General features: G+C 39.0%; 1 protein-coding gene and 1 pseudogene across 9 annotated transcripts in view; one reads left to right on the forward strand and one right to left on the reverse strand.

Moving 5' to 3' along the window:
• The window catches only part of GPD2 (glycerol-3-phosphate dehydrogenase 2), a 158,609-nt gene that overhangs the window by 40,955 nt on the left and 93,328 nt on the right, over positions 1–24,326 (reverse strand). The gene's annotated exons all lie outside the window — the stretch shown is intronic.
• Positions 12,984–13,970, forward strand: LOC105745703 (glyceraldehyde-3-phosphate dehydrogenase pseudogene; annotated as a pseudogene).

Consider the following 24,326-nt stretch of genomic DNA (forward strand, 5'->3'; position numbering starts at 1 on the left):
CTCCACACCAATGCCACATTTTCTTCGATTACTAATCACAATAGTTCATGAATAGAATATCAGTAAGTCCACTCTAATCCATACTCTATTCCTCCATCCTGTGGACCTTAGAATGGCCGTGTCCACTCCACATCTATATCAAGAGGGGGAGTAGATTCCACATGGATGCCAGATGCAATTCTCCTGCTTTCAGTTGTAGACACTCTTGGCTCCCTGGTGTGGTGGTTGACCTTCTTCACCTCCATGGTAGCTGAATGGGGTAAGTCCAATAAACCAGAGTGTAGGAGCTGCAAGTCTGTTGAGGCCCAGGGCCTGGCTATCACATGGTCAGTCCAGAGATTCAGGTCCCTTGGGTATACATTAAACCCCAGCACCAGCTACAGTTCCAGTAAAAGTAACAGGAGAGGCTTGTGGACAAAGATCACATCTGAGTCCAGCTCCATCACAGAGACGCGCAAACTCCAAATTAGGGCCAACTGACATGGCACTGAACTCCATCTGCCATGACCATAGACCCCGTGGGTCTCTGTAGCCCTCAGAAGAGCCAATACCTGGGGTTGCATCTACTTTTATCTGTCTCTGGGACTTTGCTCAGTTGTGCATAAGGGCAACCCCTTTGATAACCTCCCAGCTCTTTTTGGAGACTCATAACCATATAAACTCATTTGTCCTTTCCATTTCTGCCTTTTATTCAGGTCAGAAAGCATTTTTAACTCCTGGTATTATATGTAGACTGAGATATTCTGCTGGTCCGAGTTGACCCTTTTATTCAAGGTCATTTTCTTGTTACATCATCAGCTGGTACTTGGTAGTAATCCCTCGGCACCAGGGAGGCTCATCCCCAGGAGTCATGTCCCATGCTAGGGGGAAGGCAACACATTTACATGCTGAGTTTGGCTTCAAGACTGGCCACATTTGAGCAACATGGAGGCTCTCAGGAGGTAACTCTTAGGCACCCTGCAGCTCTAGGGCTTGTTCTTATTTCAGATGCACAGGCTTACAAGCATAGTCATTAGTACCAAGGGCTCATTGTTGGACCTTCCTTTTTTTTTTGGTCTTTGCCGTTGCACTTGGGGGATTGTTATTGTTCCTTTAGGGACTGTGATAGAGCTCCCCTGGCTAGGAACTCCCTCAGTTGTTGTTTTTAATTGTAAACACTATGAAAACTCCAAAGTAGGGCCAACTGAGATGGCACTGAACTCCATCTGCCAAGACCATAGAACCTGGGGTTCTCTGTAGCCCTCAGAAGAACCAACACCTGGGGTTGTGTCTACTTTATCTGTCTCTGGGACTCTGCTCAGGTGTGCATAAGGGCAACCCCTGTGATAGCCTCCAGGCTCTTTTTGGAGACTCATAGCCATATAAACTCATTTGTCCTTTCCATTTCCCCCTCTGATTCAGGTCAAAAGGCATTTTTAACTCCTGGTATTATATATAGATTGAGATATTCTGCTAGTCCAAGTTGACCCTTTTATTCAAGGTCATTTTCTAGGTACATCATCAGCTGGTACTTGGTAGTAATCCCTCAGGGCCAGGGAGTTTCATCCCCGGGAGTCATGTCCCACGCTAGGGAGAAGGCAACACATTTACATGCTGAGTTTGGCTTCAAGACTGGCCACATTTGAGCAACACAGAGGCTCTCAGGAGGTAACTCTTAGGCATCCTGCAGCTCTAGGCCTTGTTCTTATTTCAGGTGCACAGGCTCACAAGCATAGTCATTAGTATCAAGGGCTCTTAATGTTGGAGTTTTGATGGTGGAGTTTGATGCTGAAGTCTTAAGCTGGCACCCCAGGAAGTAAGCACAGAAAGGAAAGAGAAGCAAGTGCCAGGAAGAAAGGAACCTTGGACCCAGAGAGAAGCAAGACCCTGGAAGGGAGGAACCCAAGAAGCCTAAACCCTCACAGATGTCAGCAGCCATCTTGCTCCAACACATGAAAACAGACTTTGGTGAGGGAAGTAACTTACAGCCTGGTATCTGTAAGCTCCTACCCCAATAAATACCCTTTATAAAAACCAACCAATTTCTGGTATTTTGCATTGGCACCCCTTTGGCTGACTAATACAATGGTCTTGCTGTGCGACTCACTTGCATGGGCACTAGGCTCACCATGCAGGCACCGGTTCACCACAAAGGCACTCAGGTGGGCACTTGGCTCATCACGCAGGCACTTGGCTTGCTGCACGGGCACTTGGCTCACTGCGCGGGCACTTGGCTCACCACACAGGCATGCTTTCTCTTCTTATTTTTCACCATGGGGCCCCAGGGATCGAACCTGGGTCCTCCCATATGGCAGGCAGAGGTCCTATCACTTTGAGCCACATCTGCTTCCCTAATAGCTGATCCTTAATCATTATCTACCCCTTTCAAGTTTCACTTCAACATTTTCTTCATTTCTGATTTCTCTGACTTTGCCCCAAGATCCCTAAAAAGAAGCTGGATACTATTCCAGACCAAAAGACAGATGCTCCATGAAGGAAATCAGAAATCAGATTGAATAGAACTGGGGGTTTACCTATAATATTTTAATTTTTATATTGGGTTACTTAAACTCTCCCATTTGATCTAGAATTATAATTAAATGTTGATTTGATTAGGATTTATGGGCTAAAGAGCATATTATGAGAAATTGTCCCAATTCTTCTCCCCTCTTTGTAACTGTGCCATTTGCCATGAGCCTTCATAGTGTCCTCCCCCACTCAGACTCTGGGCTCAGCCATGTGAAATTATTTTGGAGAATGAGGTGTTATTAATAACAGACACAATAAACCCAGAATCTCAAAAATATTTCTGCTTGTGCTCTTTCCCTCTGCCATTGTCACAAAAAGACTTATCCAGGTTAACTTGCAGGTTCCTGGAGGAAAATGAAAGGCTTGGGGCTAGTAGACCTGGTCATCCCAGTTAAGGCCATCTTAAACCAGCTGACAGCCAACAATTCCACATGAACCAAAGTCAGTGGAGAATAGAAGAATTGTCAAGCCAAGCCCACGTAAGATCAGAAAAGCCACCTAGAGGGCCACCCCAATGTATGTGCAATAAACTCTATTTTTTTTTTATGCCAATGAAGTTCTGTGGCTGTTTGTTATGTGGAATTATGGTGGCAATAGATACCTTACACAGGCAATGTAGCCAGTTTCTATTAAAATTAGTCCCAACTTAAAAACAGGTTCTATATTCAAAACTGTATTCTAAGATGGTCATTTAGAAATCGTTTTTCCCCCACAGAAATGCTATAAACAACAAGGTAAAGCGATCACTTTGAGCAACAGAGTTATTTCAGTGCATACGGTACCTGAATAAGGGAATTAATAATTCCACCAACCCTCACACTCAACTAAATTTCCATGCTGACCATGGTGCTCATCTTCAAATAAAACTCTGACTCTTTGCTCATGTTGTCCCTACTCCAATGAATATCTTCCACTACCTGGCAGTGTCCTATTCAACTTTTAATCTTTTTTCATTTAAGCTCCCCTGACTCTTCTGTTTCCATGGCACATTGTAAATACATCTATTACAGCACTTACCAAACTATCTTCTGAATATTGGCATTCAACAATTATTCATTTGTTGAGCAGATATGTACTGAGTGCCTTATTGTGTTGGGATTATGCTAAGTAATGGGCTTACAAAAGACACCCAAGTAGACATAATTCTTGGCCTATGGAGCCTAAAATCTAGTGATATACTCCTAAAAGAACAGAGTACATCTTACTCAATTTTGCATCCCCAGTATGCCTACCCATACCACTGGCTTCCTAATAGACATTCAAATATTTTTGAATGAATAAATGAATGAATGAACAGGACCATAGAATATAATCCCAGGTCAGAGATTGCTCTAATAAGGGAAATGTGTTCAAGGCTTAAAGATTCTAGGAACAGTTCCAAAACACCCACTCCCCAACCCCACCTCCATCTCTCACTATAACTGTGATATCCACGGGACCAAAGAGTGCTGACTTTCCTATGTAGCTACCCAGTCAGTAGACAATGGAAGCAGATTATCTTCTATCACAAAATCTTTGGTGAAAGCATAAAAAAAGGGAGGAGGCCACTGACAAAGACAAGGCAAGCAAGGGTTTAACTGTTGATTAGTAGGACAGTTGTAGATTCATTAATCCCTTTAAAAGATATTTACTGAGTACATATAATGTGCAGGCATGGTGCTAGGCATTAGGGATCCACTGACAAGTGGGAAGAATAAGACTGTCCTAGCCTCTGCTATATCCTCATTCCAATGAGGGAAGATAGATTTTTTCAAAAAACAAGGAAATGAATAAGACAATTATAAATTACAATAATCAAAATAGAGGGAAAAATTAGGAGGCAGAGAGAGCAACATCTTGAAGAGGGGGTTATATGTTGGACAAGGTAATTAGGGAAAGTGTTCAAAAAAAGCATAGAAAATGCATAGAAAAAGCAATTAAGTCTTAACGGCAGGACCACCTACAAACTTAAATCACTGCTAATTTTCAATTATACCTAAAGCTTACAGGATGCATAAACTGGAAGAAATGAGTCTGTGGCATTAGTACAACCCCATTCATTAAATAGTGCTGGCAAAATGATTTTTTTGACACTTATACTTTAAAGAATTCACTTATATTTTATGTGTATTTATCAGGAATTAAGTTTAAAAATCTTCCAGGGTTGATGTACATTCTTTCAGAAACGTCTCCTAGTATAGGCTGGTGAAATTCAAAATAAAAGCATAATATTCAAAGTTTATGAATTGGAGTAATTTGCTGTCACCTATCTATACTAGAGTTCTCAGGAAGGGACACCTGTTAGCACTGCGCATGCAATCATTTTTATTATTAAATACAAAGGTACAATTAAATGCAGGCACAGGATGTGACCTGCATTGTAATTCTGCCCAGCCTTTCTCTTCACGATATTTTTTTCATTATTATGGACCTCTTGTTCCTTCCATGTTTCTTTAGTCTTACCAAAAGTTCTCGAATAAGCTATTTACAATCTGAATAATTAGCAATCAGTGCGGATCTGTGATCTTTGGCCCCATGTAAACGAAACACTCTGAAGTGCCTGAACATATTAAGTACATAAAGATTCTATACCATCAGACTTTCTTTTCCTGGAAAAGTTTTAAATGAATATTATGAGTAAATTTTCTACTTTTTAGACACTTAGGAATCTAGGTAGAGTTAAACAAAAATGAAACCATATTTAAACTACAAATAACAGAATGTTTTGGGCATTCATTAACTATTTCTGCACAATCAATTCTCTCTCTAACGCAATCCAAAAATAGTTTTGTTTTTTTAAATATATACTTTCATGGAGCAAAAAGGGGACAGGGCGTACTGGGACAATTAATTGGAATTCATGAAGTTGAAAAGTCAGGAAGCAAGACTCTTTTTTACAGACCATATAATTCTGTAGTATCATGATTGTGAAATGCACTCAATTCATTGATAAGTCACCCTGGAATGCCTACTTTGAGATAAAGGGTCTTTCTTTACTGAGAGCTTCAGTCTGAAAAGCATGGCATCTTAAACCAGTATAACTGCCCTGAGATGTTAGGAATTCATTCCTTTTGCAAACATTTTTATTGTGCAACTAGTATGTGCCAGCATTGAGCCAACTATCAGCATGGGAAAGCAGAAACTGAAACAATGCAGGTTGGCTCAGCTGCCCCAGGACACCGAGGCACAAAAAAGAACAAGTTTACAGTTTAACTTGGAAATGTATGTGTTTCCTTTCTCTTTCCTCTGTAGTTTTCCTAAAATAGCACCAAAGACAGTGCTCCAGAGCTATCTTCTTTTCTCTCTTCTGTTATAGGAAGATTTGCAAGGTTGCTTTCATAGAAAGAATACTTAAGTTTAAACCCCAGCTCTACGGAGTCTGAAACCTCCATCTAGTTACTTCATCCAAGGCTCTATTCTCTCATCCATACAAAGGGAATGATAATGGGATTGACACAGGGTTACTGCAGGGAATAAGTGAAATAGGTAATGTATGCTGTGGCTTAACAGTCCTCAATAAATATCAACCATTATTATTAAAGATGAAAAAATGTACTTGAAAGCCAAAATGACTTTAATACCTTAAAGGATATAGCTACTGCCTAAAATCCTTTAAAAAAAACAACAATCAAACAAAAAGCCCTCAATATTTTCCAGTTCTAAATGGCTTATTGCTCATCAATCTGGCAGACTTTCCCTGAAATGTGTGACAACTACTCTAATCTCTGCACCTCATGAATACTATTTGCTCATTTTGTCTCTTGCTCTCTCCCCCCACTTTTTAGCACTGACAAAAAAGGAAACTTGTCTACACCTCACAAAGGAGAGGAAGACAGAAAAATCGTTTTCAAAAGGGTGGAAAATGGTGCTGCTGATGGGATAATAGAGTGTTTCAAAATATTAGAATGATCAAATCTTAATCCAGAGGAGTCCATTTTCTCTAAAAAACTAAGAAGGCCTTAAGTTTTTACAAAGGAAAGCAATACTTGTTATAGAGTTTGATGTCTTGGGAAAAATCAGAAGGCCCAAATTCTAGTCCCTCATTGAGCCACTAACCTGGTATGTTTTATTGTGGATAATTGTCTCTTATTTTGCTTCTTAGCATCTAAACACCCTTCCCCATTTTATAAGACTTTCAGAGAGGTAGAGGAAGAAAGGAGAGAAAGAAAAGACCTGCTGGGTCTCTCATCCCAGATTTCAATCGAGAGCTAGTTACCCAAGGAAGCAGACACAGAGAATCCAACTGGAGGTGGAGACAATGGCAGCAGTACCATTCTGTTTCTCCAGCGATAATAAAGATATCAGCCTTGGCAGCAGGGCAAGTGACAATATAGTATTTCGAGTTCTCATCCTAGGACCAGATTTTGGCTGTGGCTTCTGTTTTTCAAGCCTGGTCTTTAGCCTTCCAAGCCATTGTGCCTATTGTTCAATGTCCCCTTGACAAACTCCTTTTCTCCTTAAATCAGCCAGATTGATTTTCCTACTCTCCAGTTCGTTGGACTCAACCACAACAACTAAAAAGGCATTGATGGTGGACAACACTCATCCAAAGGAATAGAGAGTGTCTACAATTGGAAGCAAGATAGTTCAACCCATCTGCCCCATGGGATCTAAGCCCCCTCTCAATTAGAAGCAGAGTGGGCATCACCACCCCAAAATTCTCAGGACTGGGGAATGAACAATGGACTAAAGTAGACTTATGAGTATTATTTATAAACTTATTGTTATTCTAACAATGGAAGAGCTTTTATCACTGATATAAAGGCAGTGGCCACCAGAGGTTCTGAGGAGAGAGAGAAGCAACAATAGGTATAATATGGGGGCATTTTTGGGAAACTGGAATTGTCCTGCATGACGTTGCAATGACAGATACAGGCCATTATATATTTTGTCACAACCTACAAAATTGTACGGGATAGAGTGGAAACTATAGTGTAAACTATAGTCCATGGTTAGGAGCAATGCTTCAAAATGTGTTCGGCAATTGTAGCAAATGTACTACACTAATGAAGGATGTTGTTAATGTGGGAAAGCATGGGAGGGGGAGGGGTTGGGACATTTGGGAATCCCCTATATTTTTTTATGTAACATTTATGTAATCTAAAGCTTCTTTAAAAATAAAGAATTATAGACCTTGAAAAAAAAAAGTCCATCTGACACACTGAGTGACCTGGGCAAGTCCAGACCCCCGTGTCCTCATCTCGCAAGCTGCAGAGTAGAAGCTGATGATCTCTCAGGTCTCTCTTCCAGCTCTAATAATTTTATAAGTTACAATCACAAAATTTCCAAATAAACCAACTGAAAACCTGAGAATCTATATTTCAAAGACAAAAGCAGCCCTATAATGTGAAACTAATAAACCTCTCATAAAAGGGCTGGCCAATGTGAGTAAATGAATGCTTTCATCTACACAGAAACTTTGTTTCAGTCCTTTCCTTATTTGCCTGTGAGTACATCCGCACAACTTTTTCAAAACCTGCCCCAAGGGCGATTCCAAGTGTGAGCTACATAATAAATACAAGAAACTATGTGCAAAGGACCAGCTGGGGAATTCTAACCGTAAGCAGCCTTTTGAGAACCTTTATCTGTTTCATGACAAGTCCTGTATCTTATCAGATTTTTCTCTCTAATCTCAGGAAGATTCTACAGCTTATCAAATTGTTATCAAATCAGTCTGACCTGAGCCCAATGTCCTGATTGTCTGGAAGAATGTGTACTAGTACATTAACATGAAAAGCCAGCTGCTGTTGGGTTGCCAGGACAGAACACCCGGCTTGGAGATTCAGAATGCCTGAGCTCAGAACACAGCTTCTCCATCTTCTGACTCAGATTCCAAGCACATCACTTTGCTCATCAGAGGCTGTTTCTCCATGTATAAAGCAAGGTAAACACCAACTTCTCTATCGATCTTCTAGAACCATTGAAATGATAAATTACAGCACATGTGAAAGCATTCGTACACTGCAAAGCATATAAGAATAGAAGCTATTATTGTTCAACAGGAATTCCTTCTACTAAATTTATTCTCCTTTTTATTTGAAGGAGTTCTTTATTTAATATCCAAATCATAAACATTTCTCAATTTTCATAATAACTCTTAGCCACACAGATTCAGTGTTTACTGGGAAACATTTCTGGGACTTGAAACTCTAAAAGAAACTCTAAAATAACAAAGAAGAAAATTAATTACCTTAATACAAAAGCAAAACATTCAAATATATATTTAACAGACATTGTTTCAAGCTGCGGTGAGAACATCCAATTCCTTCTGCTTGAACTTATATTCATTAAACAAAATCTTGATCTTTATCTAGTTATTAAAATGGATTCCTGCGGGTTTATTTTTTCTTTTAACATCAATCATGAATCATCTGATCAGCATGGATATTTTGCTTTGCATAGGAATTAATAAATTTAAATTAAGAACTTAGCTCTGTCCCACCCACCCTCAACCACCAGTTTATCTCCACAGGGCCTTGAAAGTAGGAAGGTGCTAAACTATTTGTTGTCTGAAGTAAGCAATTTCCAATTTAATAGGCTGTGAGTTTGGCTAGTGCCAATCAATTTAACAGAGCTTGATCCCCCTGAGAGAAAGGATAAAATAGACTTTCTGAAGCTTTAAAGCCAAGGTCAGCATGCCGAGGCAGATGACTGAAGCACAAATACTTTGAAAATCAGCTTATCAGGGTCCTTTCCTTAATTCTGCCTCCTCCCTCCTAAAAGCTAGTTGAACATCTGATTATCTCCCAGATAAAAAGATATAAAAAGGAAGTTTAAACGCAATATAGTTACAAATAAAACTATGTTAAATTACAACTACATACATCAAATACCATGCCAAAATTTTTAAAACCAACCAATTTTTTTCTTAAAAAAAAAAAAATGAGGACAAAGGAAATACACACTAACCATTGGTAAGAAAAAAGATCCACCCCTTTGAGAAAACAACTTCAGTTTTAAGTAGGTGGTGGTTCAGGAGGGGCATTTATAGTTTTCACAGGGCTGGAATGATAAATTAGCTAGCCACCTTCTCTCTAATTTGGAAACGCATACTTCTACGTGACAACAACAAAAAATCCACTTCCTGACTTCTGAAAAAAAAGTTTTGTTTCATTGTCCTACTCTTCAATGATCCTTCAAGTTCTAGGTAGCCAAACTACATCTCATATAAAATGTGAAAACACTTGGAAAACACTTTAAAAACATTTATAAAACATAAATATGATATAAAAATTATTTAAATTTAGTTGGATAAAATAATGGCATGGTAGTTATGTATTGATTTTTTTTTTTTTAAGTCTTTAGTTAAATATACTTTAAAATGCTCCAGAAGGGAAGCGGATGTGGCTCAAGCATTCTGGTGAAAAAGAAGAAGAAAAAGCATGCCTGCATTCCAACCCAGTGCCCGCACAGTGAACCAAGTGACCATGCGGTGAGCTGAGTGCCCGCGAGGTAAGCCAGGTGCCCACTGGGTGCCCACGTGGTGAGTCGAGGCCCATGGAAGTGCCCACGTGATGAGCCAGTGCCTGCACGATAAGCCAGTGCCCATTCAGTGAGCCGAGTGCCAACATGACAAGCCAAGTGCCCGCATGGTGAGCCAGTGCCCGCACCAAGTGAGTGACGCAGCAAGATGATGATGCAACAAAAAAGAGACAAAGGGAAAAGTCAAGGTAAAGTGCAACAGAGAACAGGAACTGAGGTGGTGCAATTGACAGGGAACCTCTTTCCACATCAGAGGTCCCTAGGCTCGAATCCCAGTGAATCCTAGAGGAGAAAGACAAGAAGAGAAAACAAAAAAATAAATAGATACAGAAGATCACACAGCGAATGGACACAGACAGCAAAACCAGCAGGGCAAGGGAGAGACAAGAGGAGGAAAAAATTAAAGGTAAAACATTGTAAAAAAAAAATGCTCTGGGGGTAGAGTCGGAAAACTTTTTCTATAAAGGGACAAGAAATAAATATTTTAGCCTTTGCAGGCCATAAGGTCTCTACTGAAATACTCAATTCTACCACTGACAATATGTAAATGAAAGAGCATGGCTTTGTTTCAATAAAACTTTATTGACACTAAAATTTAAATTTCATATAATTTTCAAGTATTGTGAAATATTCTTCTTTTAAATGTGAAAAATCATTCTTAGCCAGCTAGTCATAAAGAAAAGAAAGAATAGAAAGAAATGAAAAGAAAAGAAACGAAACAAAAAGAAAAGAAAAGAAAAGAAAAGAAAAGAAAAGAAAAGAAAAGAAAAGAAAAGAAAAGAAAAGAAAAGAGAAAAGAAAAGAGAAAAGAAAAAAGAAAAGAAGTGGCAGACCAAATTTGGCCCAAAGGGGTTCTTAACCTTTTTTATTCCACGGACCTCTTTGCCAGTCAAGTGAAAATCATGAACCATTTACTAAGTCCACACTATCCTGTGTATTACGTAATAAATATATCACACCCACATCAATTCAAGTTCATGGAGCCCTTGTTAAAAACCCCTGCCTTAGTTTGTTAACCCCTGCTTAAGGAAGAAAGAGTATATGTGGGAGAGAAGGGCAAGAGAGGAAACAGATTAAAATAAGATTATCCATGAGTTGACAATTGTTGTAACTGGATGCTATACACATAGGGATTCAAATTCTATTCTACTTTTGTGTATGTTTGTAAATTTTGATAACAAAAGTTAATATTTTAAAGAGGGAAAGAAGGAAAAATTGTGCTCCCACCACCACCAAGGATAGCTTTTTGCTGCTGATGGGAAGCTCCCATTCACAAATCTATAGTAAATTTGGTTTAGGTAAAGTTGCCTTTACCTTGTCAAATGTTGATCTTTCCAAACTAATTTAAGACATGGCTGTTAAGAACTTTCTCTCGAGGGAGAAAACAATGAATCCAGATCTAACCAAGACCTTTCGCATTTGAGAAAGACATTTCCAGTATTATAGACATTTCATTTAAATTACACTCAATAAATATGTAAGAACTTAAAAAATAAAATGATTCAATAAATAGGTTACAGACACATATCCAGTAAATTATCACATAAATTAAAATTACCTAGTACCATTTAAAAAATTTTTTTCACCAAAAAGTAAATTTTAACAAATGTCAAAAATTTTCCCTTTGTCTCTGAAATGCTGCAACATGATAGCATAAAGAAAGATATAAATGTAAAATAAAAACAAACAAAAAATTAATCACATCTTCTCACTCCTACCCATTCCCTATAATTTAAAAAATGAATAATAAATTCAGACATTATGCAATGACACACTAAATTGAACATATTTATTAGCTTTACTTTCGCTTTTTAAATACAAAGCAAGGAAATACAATGACTATTACTATTAATTTTCTTTTTCTTTTATAATTTTAAGTAAAGAGAATTAAATACCATGCTTCAGTGAGTAAGATTTCTAGCCTAGACTTCCAACTATTCTCAGTCTTCCTGGAAACATTAGTCGCTGATTACTGTCAATGAAAGTTACTGTTAGTTTCTACATGAGACAGTCCAGATACTCTCACCCAGTTGTAATCACTGACAACCTTGACCTGCAACCTCAGCTCCATTCAGTCCGAGTCAATCCTGACCATACCTAGCAATATTTAATGAGTCTCATCCAGCCAGAATTAGGGTCTGTCCACAAACTGTTATCTGCCTAGGCAAAACCCTTGATGCTCACAAGATGCGGTTGCAGACCTTCCCACAATATACACCAAGCATGAGTCCCGGCCCTGCCTTGATTTCTGGCTTGGACTCTCCATTCTTACTTGGGCTAGAACTCTGCTCTTATCTCAGGTTACTTGGCCAGAGCCCTGACATCCTCCCAGGCCTTCCCTCAAACACTGGCCTCTCTCTGTATTTCAAGAGAATGCCTTGTGCCCTGTACAGACTCTTCATCCAAAGAGTCCCCAAGAAGCTGCCATGCATTGGACCCCATGGATTATCACTTCACCAGGAGAAATGCTGCTGCCCTGCTCAGACCCACCATCAGAAACACACACGCTAATGCAGACTGGGATGAGTACTAAGGTTGCCTAAAGCAGCTGAGACAAGTGGTTTTAGACTGCCAGCCATTCTCCTTGCAGCCCGCCTCAGCCCGACTATATCTCCAGCCCAGCCCATTCTTGGTTCATGTCTCTGCTTCTTTCAGCCTGCCTTCAGGGAGCCCTGACTTCAAAAGCTGTTGAAGGATCCCCATATTTTATTGAAGGGTCTCCATATTTTAAGGACAAGAAAGCTTTTAGCAGACATAATCAAGGTTTAGTGCTGCCACATATAGCAATCCATAAAAGTAGAGTCCATGAATTTTAACTATCTAGAAATGAAGACAGTCACTCATCTACTCTTTATCAACATTGTAATTCAGGATGCAAATTCAAAGTCAAGTTTGTGAGTTATCAATTCACCTGGTCACACGTAAAAAAACCTTGTATGCCAGCTCTCTCCTCCTTCCCGTTCAACAAGCAGCCACAGCTCTTCATGCAGTGCCGGCCGCATCCCTGAGACACAATGGTGAAAGTTGAAATAAACAGATTTGGCTGTATTGGGTGCCTGGTCACCAGGGCTGCTGTGAACTCTGGCAATGGGCAGGTTGTTGCCATTGATTACTCCTTCATTACCTCAACTATACGGTCTACATGTTCCAGGATGTTTCCACCCATGGCAAGATCAAGGGCACCGACAAGGCTGAGAACAGGAAGCTTGTCATCAATGGGAATCCCATCACTATCTTCCAGGAGCAAAGTCCCGCCAACATCAAATGGGGTGATGCTGGTGCTGAATATGTTGTGGAGTACACTGGGGAAGGCTGGGGCTCACTGGAATGATGGCACCAAGAGTCATCATCTCTGCCCCATCAGCCAATACTCCCATGCTTATGAGGGGCATGAACCATGAAAAGTACGACAACTTCCAGAAGATCATCAGCACTGCTTCCTGCACCAGTAACTGCCTGGCCCCCAAGGCCAAGGTCATCCATGATAACTTAGGCATCATGGAGGGACTCATGACCACTGTCCAAGCCATCACTGCCACCCAGAAGATTGTGGATAGCCCTTCTAGAAAGCTGTGGCATGAAGGCCATGGAGCTGCCCAGAATATCATCCCTGCCTCTATTGGCACTGCCAAGGTGGTGGGTAAGGTCATCCAGGAGCTGAATGGGAAGCTCACTGGCATGGCCTTCTGCTTTCCCACCCATAACATGTCCATCATGGATCTGATCTGCTATGTGGAGAAAGCAGCCAAATATGATGACATCAAGAAGTCGTGAACCAAAGCAGGCATCAGATGGACCCCTAGAGGGCATCCTGGGTGACACTTGAGGACCAGATTGTCTCCTGCAACTTTAACAGTGACACCCACTCTTCCAATTTTAATACTGGGGCTGGCATTGTTCTCAATGACCACTTTGTCAAGCTCATTTCCTGGTATGAGAATGAATCTTGCTATAGCAACAGGGTGGTGAAATGTATTGTCCATGAGGCCTCCAAGGAGTAAGAGTCCCTGGACCACCAGTCCCAGCAAGAGCATGAAAGGAAGAGAGTGGCAGCTGCTGGGGAGTCCTGGCCCCAACTTGATCCCCAACACTGAGCATTGCCCATCCTCCACAGCTTCCATCCCAGACCCCCTGAAGAAGAGGAGGGGCTCAGAGGGCCCTACCTTGTCATGTACCATCAATAAAGTATACTGTACCCCCCCAAAAAAAACTTGTATGCCAAAAATATTGAATTCTCATTGAAAACCTAAGACTAAGAATCAAAGACCCCAACAAACTATAACAGTCTATTCACTTTGAGACAGTGAAATTATATTACTCCATTAAAATATAATTTAAAACATAGCATATTAGTCTTCACCTTAACACTCATCTCAAAACTTCTGAGGAGTGCTGCACAAAAACATTTTTGTAAAACAACCTCACAGCACTTTGATGTAACCGTATGTTCATTAAAAGGAAGTATTACTACTTACATACATAAGGTACATAATGAATTCAGTATGGATCTAGAGTTGGCTAATACTGTGGAAGCACATGCCAAAAGCACAGACTAAAAATCAAAACGTGATTTGTCAAAGTAAGATCTTTAAATGATACAGGTTAAAAATAAATAAATAAGCCACTAAAGTTCTGATATGTGATTGGAGAGGAGAGCTAAGCCTAAACTGAGACCAGGTTGCAACTGACATCCCTTTGTTCTATCTATAACTTTGGCTATTCATCTCTCTCTTCCACCTGGATAAGTACAAAATTAGCATGCACCCGGCATTCTTCACTCCCCAGAGGGTTTGTATCTCTAATACCACTTTAAAGATTGATATTCTTTCCAAAATGCTGACATAAACCAGTTGGGCAATTACAGATTTTTAAAACCCACATACCTGAAGTTTGAAAAGACCTAGATTATCCTTAAAACAGAATTTGGAAAACACTTGACATTAGTTTATTAATTCACTTCAAAATTCAGGGAGATTTAACAAAAGTCATACGAATTAAGAGGCCAAGCCACAAAGACAACAATCAAAAAGGTAAGAAAATCTAGTTAAGGGATACTGTTAAATTGACCGGGAAATATGAACAGAGATGGATACTGCTCCATGTATTAGACCTTCTCTTTCCTACATGTTCATTTCTCTCGTACTCCTGGGTTCTTTCCCATTAATCATCTGAATATGTTCCTGAGATCATGGGTCTTCCTGCACCAAATGCTCTCTCCTTCTCTTCAAAACAACACCTTGAAAGACTAAATCTGCATTCATGCTGTTCTCTTCACCTCTTTCATCCAACAATCATATGCTCTGTATCTGAATTCTTCTTGGCATTCCCTTGAAAGGGTGTCCAATAAAATCAAAGACTTTATAATTACAATCAGAGTATCCTTTAGTCTTGTAAGTACATGATCTTTCTCTAAAATCTAACCATTCTCTCATTTCTGAAGCTTGCTTTTCTAGATTAACTATGACATCAGGCTCATTTTCTCTTATTTCTTTGAACTTTTTCCTTCACCTATTCCTTTTAAGAGTGTTTACACAGAGTATGTGTATATGTGTTAGTATATATAAGTATGCATGTATGTGTGTAAAGAAAGAGAGAGCTGTATAGAGATGAAGAGAGAGATAAAGGTAGATATAAAGAAAGAATTGCCCTGCCTCAATGTTCCACACCTACGATTCCAATTACAACGTGCGTGCGAAAGACTCCAAGTTCTCTTCCTAACTTCTTGAGTTCCCGAACGATGTAGCTTACACCAACTCATGAGATCCAAACCTGAGGCCCTACTGACAGAATCCAATTCTTTAGTGGCCTAAAGGCAGTGTGGTGGGATGCAAGTGGTCAAGACGGGCTGCAATTTGTTGGGGAACAGCAGCCTCCGCAGCACAAACAGGAGGCTAAAGTTCTAATAGTGTTTTCCACATGTTCTACACCATCTTTCCAGGACTTCACTCAGGAGTTGTTGAGGGGGAAAGAGGGTGCTCAGCTTTTTATTATTTCCCTTTGAGAGATTAACCAAATCTATACACAGAGACCGCCATGATCTATCCATATGTTCCTCAGCGCTGCAATGCTACAGAATTTTCTGGAACATGTCCGTTTTATTTTGGACACAATGAAAAGTTGTAGAGAACAGAAGCAGGCCATGCTCAGTGGCTGCTGCTTCCTGTAGCCCAGAGGAATTTTCTTTCTTGGGAGGTTGAAGAGAGATTTTAAGTTCTGGGGTATCCTAATGCCCCTCGAGGTAGACTCTGGCCTCCTATCCTACCAGTTCTAACACATACAGATGCCCGGCTGAAACAAAGTGCTGCGGCTCTTCTTCAGTTTGGAAAATCTTTACGGCAACTTGCTTTAAGATGAGACTATCCGATACTAGACAATACATAAATTCTATATGGTGGAAATTTAAAATATTAGGGACTTTTTCCCCCAAGCCATCTAGTACTCAATAGCCTGCTAAGTTCCTGCTGCTTTATTGGTTATGGTCAGAACTTCAGTGACTTGGATTCCTGATTTCTGGGTCACACTGGTGTCTAATGAGTGCTGATGCAGCAGACTGTAGAATAATTTCAATAAAGGGCTTGCCTGGATCAGTCAATTTTGGTGTCACTAAAATTTCAAGAATGTCAGTATTTGTGAAAAATGGTGAAAATGCCATAATTAGAAGTGAATTAACAGTATAAAACAGTCTGAGAGTGCAGAAAATAAAGAAGAGCATCTACTCAAAACCTGATGGGGGAGGAGCACTGGGGGATGGGAGGAGGAAGAAAACACCTGTACACAGCAGGCCCTCAGTATACCCTAGATGCAAGAAAAGGCTGGTTGAACTGTGACACTCCATAGCAAAAGGTGGAAAAGATAAATCTCGAAAGTGGTGTTTAAATTAAAATTTATAGGGTGAGGTAATTCTATCCTAGGGAGAAGAACTAATGTTACATTAGGCAGCAAATGTAGCAAACTAAAATAAACTTTAGTGAGGTATTTAATTGCATTCAGGTATTTGTATTACTTTAAATATTACTCTAAATTGAACGTGTGTTTCATTATGTTTGTTAATCATGTTTATGCATAGCTTCTCTTCAATAGGTCCTTTGCTACATTTTAAAAAAAGAGAATTGCGCAAGGAAGTATGTTTCTCTCTATATATTCATATTTAAGGTTCATGACAACAACAGTTTCACCCAAATGTATGATCGGAAAAAGAAATATACAAGCAGGAGATCAGGGGGAAAAGGTAAGAATATAGATTAATCTCATGTTACCCAATAGACTTATTACTTACAACTAGCATACACCGTTTCTTTGTTTGTTTTTGGGGGGGGCTTTTTTGTTTTGTTTTGTTTTATTTCTCTCCCCTTCCCCCCTAACCCTCTGTTGTCTGCTTTCTGTGTCCATTTGCCGCGTGCATGTTCTTCTTTGTCCGCTTCTGTTGTCAGCGGCACGGGAATCTGTGTTTCTTTTTGTTGCGTCATCTTGCTGTGTCAGCTCTCCGTGTGTGTGGCGCCATTCCTGGGAAGGCTGCACTTCCTTTTTCGCGCTGGGTGGCTCTCCTTACGGGGCGCACTCCTTGTGTGTGGGGCTCCCCTACGCAAGGGACACCCCTGCGTGGCAGGGCTCTCCTTGCACACATCACCACTGCACATAGGCCAGCTCCACACAGGTCAAGGAGGCCCGGGGTTTGAACCACGGACCTCCCATATGGTAGACCGACCCCTATCCACTGGGCCAAGTCTGCTTCCCCACATGGTCGTTTTTAAAATGCTGTTGGGGAAAGCAACTATTAATCAAAAAAAAAAAAAAGATAATTGGAGAGCAGATGTAGCTCAGTGGTTTAGCACCTGCTTCCCCTGTACAAGGTCCTGGGTTTAATTCAAGGTACCTCCTTAAATTAAAAAAAGAAAAGAAAAGAAAAAGAATTATTTGGGTTTATTTTATTCCTTTTTGATTTTGGATTTTTTTTTCCTTTTTGGAGGTGGCAGTAAATTAATTCATTCAATTTTAAAATCCTAATTGTATTCAAATTAACTTTTTAAAATATATTTATATCCCTCTGCTGGGGATTGAATCATGTGCCCCACAAAAAACTTGTCCAAGTCAATGTGCTCCTGCGCCTAATAACCCATTTGTAAATAGAACCTTTGAAGGTATTATTATTAGTTAAATTAATAGCACATTAATTTATGTGTGGGCTCATTTGTGAAGAGAATCTTTGAAGATCCTGCTTAGATGAGGTCAAACTGAATCAAGGTGGACCTTAATCCTTTTGGCTGGAGACCTTATAAGAAGAGGAAATCTAGACAGACACAGATGACTACACAGGGACAAAAGCAGCAAGAACTAAGAAGAAACCAGAGAATGAGGCAGATGGCCACCTGATGGAGGTAGAGAGGCAAGCCAAGGAACCCCAAGGATTGTGGTAAGCCAGCGCCAGACCACAGGAGATTCTAAGAGAAAGCCTGGCCTATTGAGACCTTGATTTTGAACTTCTAGCCTATTGTTTAAGCTGACCCATTGTGTGGAATTTGTCATAGCAGTCCTGGCAAACTAAGACCCTCCTTTTACCAAAATGGATTTGAGGTAACTATTGAAGTAGAGTGCTTTGCACATAGAGTTATCAAGACATAGAAATGACTAAGAGCCACTTTCTTATTGCCCTTCATTCAGCCTTTGTTCATCAAAAGGGAAAGTAAAACTGCATGAATCACCCATTCATTATAGTATACTATTCCTCATGTTAAAAATTAGAAGAATTTAAAATTAGGGAAATATGAAGTTTCTCATTTACTGATAGTCTTGAAAATTACCTATCCCAATTTAATTCTGAATTATATATTAATCATCTTTGCCATGAAGCTATAAAGAAAGCTCCAGTTGTTTGACTTTGTTCATAAGCCAATAATAGCTTTCATCAAATTATTGTGTCCTTTTATCATTTTCTTCTCAAAGACCTATTATTCTGAATAACAGCAAATTTTTGGAAATACTTTTCTAGTAAATGCAAGAATGCTTATTTGGTTTCTTCTAGCAAAGCGGCATTAGTTATGTAAGTTCTGTGGGGAGTTAGTTGTGGGTGTGTTTAATGAGCACAGCTGAATTTAAAATGAAAAAATAGGTGCTGTGCGATTCTTGCTTTCCGTGGGTAGATGTAACAATCTAAGGAGTGTTTTGCTAATATAAAGTGTGATATGAGTAGGCATTAATAGTAATAATGAAACTAACTTGAAAATTCACATTCTAAAATAGCTCCAGGAAATAAAATCTACCAAGGGGTTAGTTTTATTTATAAGAACTATATACCAATGACTTTTTCACACTATTCTGTATTATATTTCTAGGGCTTGGTTGTAGAAATGGTAGTTGAAACTATAGTGTGCAGTTTTTTTATTGAAGGGATATTTTTATTACTATTATTTTTGTGAAATAAATACATGTCAGGCCGGTTTTCCACTGCACTAAGAAAGCTGCATGTTTGCGGGTATGTGTAGAGAACAACTCCAGAGTAGATTTGGTTACTGTTTTTCTTCTCTCCTTCTTCCTTTTTTTAAACACTTACCTGAGCAAAGAGTCTTGATCTCCCTGAATGATTGCTAAAACACATTAAAGTGGATAGAGCAGTGGGTGCCTAGAGAGCCTGCCAGCAAATATGTGAGCACTATATCATCATACAATAAAGTTGCAAGAACATCAGTTTCATATATATTTTAAAAATTATATTTTTACTTCCTATTTATTTCCTTATATTCTAATGGAAACTAGTTCCTTCCTCCCTCTCTCTAAATGTGACCTATAAGATTTTATTTCAGAAGGAGAGTTATTTTGAAACAAATCCACTGGATAGTTACATTAAGCTTCCACATGCATCATTTTTTTTTTATTTCTCTCACCTTCCCCGCCATCCCCCAAGTTGTATTCTTATCAGCGACATCAGGAATCTGTGGCTCTCTTTGTTGTGTCATCTTGCTGTGTCAGCTCTCTGTGTGTGCGGCGCTACTCCTGGGTAGGCTGCACTTTTTTCATGCTGGGCGGCTCTCCTTATGGGGCACACTCCTTGCGTGTGGGGCTCCCCTACACGAGGGACACCCCTGCGTGGCAGGGCACTCCTTGTGCACATCAGCACTGTGCATGGGCCAGCTCCACACAGGTCAAGGAGGCCCTGGGTTTGAACCCTGGACCTCCCATGTGGTAGGCAGATGCTCTATCAATTGAGCCAAATCCGCTTCCCAGATGCATCATATTTAAACACAGCTTATACCTCTTGGGCATGTATTTGCTCAATGTCCCTATTTTTTTTTTTTGTCTTTATTTTTTTAATGTTACATTCAAAATGCTCAATGTCTTTAAAACAAAACCAGAAAGTCACTCAAACTTTTAAATCTTAACCTTAAGCTGTAATTAATTAGTTTCACATCTAAATTTTTAAAATTGCATCATTAACATGAAGTAAAGAAAAATAAAATTTTACTAAGAACTATGCATTTCGAATATTACTATAAGACAAACCCATCTATTTAAAAGACTGTAATTAACATGAGCATTTAGTCTGACTAAGCAGATTGGCATTCAAGGCAAGCAGATGATATGAAGTAGGTTTTAGCATATTTAAACAAATCAGAGCATATTTTACATAATGATAATAATAGCATTTGAGACTTCCAGCCTAATTTTAAGCTCTCTGTACAGGAAAAACTAGTGGGTGTACCATTGTTTTGTAATGTCCAAAGAAAGTAAATAGGATTTCATTTTCACTTATAAAATGAAAAAGTAACTTGAAAATGTGGCTTATTAATGACTAAGATTGCTTTAATAGGTATATTTTCTTATAAACAGCTAATATAAATAGAAAATTTAATCCCTTGATATTTGGTCCCTGGAGCTTTTAAATTTACCTTTTTAAAACTATGTGGTCTCTTATGCTACTAGGGAATGAGATATATATACAATATTAGGTGAAAAGAGCAAGGCACTACTATGCTTTGATATGACAGGGGGAGCAAAGACAAGTATATATGTACACACATGCACACACACACACAAAAGGATAAACCAAGTTAAAAAAAAAACTGTTCCATTTAGGGGGAAGAATAGAATATGGTGGAGGGGACACGGAGAAGCTAGTCTTGTTCGAACAGTCTGTTTCTATTTTAACTTTGAAACTGAATTTTACAAAATTATAAAACAATAGCACAGGTTTTAAACAGAAAGCCCTAATGATCTAAAGCAAAATGAAATTGATCTGTTGTACTGAGTTGGTTAACGCAATGATATCCTTATGAACTATGCCAAGTAGCTTTAAAAGAAAACCATTTGTCCACTTAACTCCATTAGCTTATACCCTAAGAACAACCCCAAACAGAAAAACTGCAAAAAACCATTTTAAACTGTTGTCAGTTATAATATATTTGGAGGCATGAAAGATGGTATTAAATAAATCACCTCCTCTCCAAATTTGAAGCGGAACTATGTCTCAGAACACTTATTTTTCTTTTTGCCCAACGTTTTCTACAGATAGGCCTGGAAATTATGAACAACTCAGCAGCAATGAATATACATAGCAACTAGATTATGGTCCTTCGTTACAATTTTCCACTCAAAGAACCAAGGTTTATTGGAGAAATGGTTGCTTCCAGGTATAGGGCAGATAAGTTTCGAGATAAGCCTGGAATATCTTGTCATACCAAGTAGCAAAGAAGTCATTATACACCACTGAGCATATCAAAAGAGCTCCCAAACCAATTTGAGGAGGTACCCATAGGCCAGAAGTGGTGTCATTTGAACACCAACAACTCTAATGGATTGAAGCACATCAAAATTCATGACCCTATATTGAACATCAGAAATAAAATCTGGTCACTTTTAGGAGACGCTAGAAAATTATCTCATTATTTTTGAAAACTAGTAAACAAATGAAAATAAAACCAAGCATTTATCCAGACCTATCCTATATAAAATGTACATTGGGGCAAGCAAATAAGCAATCCAACTAATAAATGAAGAAGGAATGATAGAGTTAAAATGTACCATTCTGTAACCTCTAAAAAAATAATCAATCTGGGCAATGATCATAATGACTAGTAACAACAACACAACAAGACTTGGGATGGATGCTCACAACACCACCTATGAGGTATTTTTGACCCCCCAAAAATCTGATTAAGCCCCACAGTAACTAGTCACAAAGATGCCAACTCTCTCCAAGAAACCATTTCTCCTGGTTTTCTCATCTCTGTGATGTCTCCTACCTTAAATCTGGGCTGGCCCTGTGACACTTTAATTAATAGAATGTGGTAAAAGTGGGACCATGGACTTCCAAGGCTAGTCAGAAGAAACTGCATTTCCTGCCTTAGTCTTTCGGTACTCTGACTGGGGAAAGCCATCCACCATGTAAGAAGTCTGACTACCCTTTGACAGATCCCAAGCTAGCCAGGTAGAGAAGCCATGGGGAAAGAGAGATGCTGTTCCAGCCTTCCCAGCCCAGGCACCAGATAGGTAAAGTAAAAAAGCTATCAGAAGACTTCAACTTAAGCCACCATTTTACTTCAACATATGAGGGGTCCTGTGAGAACCTCTCAGGTGAGCTCAACAACCCCCAGAATTGTGAAAAACAGTTTCTACTTTTTTTTTTAAAGCCACTAAGTTTGGATGTCATGTCTTACACAGCAATAGATTAACAGAAAAGTATAACTACCAATTTATAAGAAATACAGGAAACCTGTGAAATGAAATCATGAGGAAACAAAGGAAGATACGGGAAACACGTGGGTTAAAAGAAATAAATTTACCTATATAAACACTAACTAGGACTTTGTTTTAATGGTTATTTTTTATATATGGAGCCAATTAAGGTTATGAGACTACTGCAGACATGTGACTGTGACCAGATATTTGATATATAGGTATTATCATTAAATATTTTACATGGGTTATGTTTAGAGTCCTTAACTTTAAAGACACATACTGAAATATGCATGGATATCTCCACATCAGTGATATAAATTCTTCCATTGCTACAGTCACAATAATTCTATAGTAGAATGCCACTAAGTCCACTCTGATCCATATTTTATTCCTCCATCCTGAGGACCCTGGGATGGTGATGCCCATTCCACCTCTAAATCGAGAGGGGGCCTAGATCCCACATGGTTGATGAATGGGATTCTCCTCCTTGCAGCCGTGAAGAAATTATATCACTGATGTGGAGACAGTGGCCATGGGAGTTGCTGAAGGCAAGGAGAGGGAAAAAGAGGTATGATACTGGGGCATTTTTGGGACTTGGTGTTGTCCTGAATGATATTGCAGGGACAGATGCAGGATATTATATATCCTGCCATAACCCACTGAATAGACTGGGAGAGAGTGTAAACTACAACATAAGCTAGAATCCATGCAGTGTAGCAATGTTCCAAAATGTACTCATCAAACGCAATGAATGTACCACACTAATGAAAAAAGTTGTTCATGTGGGAGGAGTGGGGGATGTGGGGAGTGGGGAATATGAGAACTTCTTATATTTTTTATTGTAACATTTTGTGTTATTTATGTATCTTTAAAAAATATAATAAAAATTAAATAAAATATGCAATTGTATAAGGTGTGAAAAAATATATGCATGGATGAAATGTAGGTTATCTGTGATTTTCTTCAAAATAATACTGGGGACAGGGGGAGTAGATAGGAATATAGATGAAAGTTTGACCATGAGTTAGTGTTAATATTAGAAGTTCATTTTATTATTCTCCTTACTTTAAATTATGCTTGAAATTTTCCATAATAAAAAGTGTATACTTCATTAAACTCTTTGTCTATTTAGGGAAGGAGAATGGGGAGAGCAGATGACAGACTTAAAACCAAGGATAGCTGAAAGAGGTTGTAAGCTTATAATCTGTATTTTGGAAAGAACTTTTCTTTTTAATTTAGCCAAAAAAATTACTTGTACATCCCCATATATCTAGAATATTGATTGAAATATTCAGCTACGATTTTTCTTCCTTCTTGTAAAATAGGGACACTAATACCCTATCCCACCATTGTGATAGTCATTGAGATATTTTCAGAGTCGACCAAGATAAATGAGGAAAAAATGTTTTGACAAATGTAAACATTATTGGTAATGGTGATGATGTGTTGGCATAATATTTAGCAGATAGACAGTGAACACTCTCCAAAGCCTGCAGGCTCAGAATTCTGTCCAGTGTATTTGGCCCTAATGCCAGGCATGAGAGCTGGCAAACAGTAGAAGTTCCATAATTATTTCTGCATGAATGAGTAAACTGGGGGAAAGAAAGGGTGGAGATTTTGATTTAGAATCTTTTTTGAAAGGGTCAACTGAAACGGAGTGGGAGAAGTAGAGAGCTTACTGTAAACTC

This window comes from Dasypus novemcinctus, chromosome 7, assembly GCF_030445035.2.
Source record: "Dasypus novemcinctus isolate mDasNov1 chromosome 7, mDasNov1.1.hap2, whole genome shotgun sequence".
Taxonomy (NCBI): domain Eukaryota; kingdom Metazoa; phylum Chordata; class Mammalia; order Cingulata; family Dasypodidae; genus Dasypus; species Dasypus novemcinctus.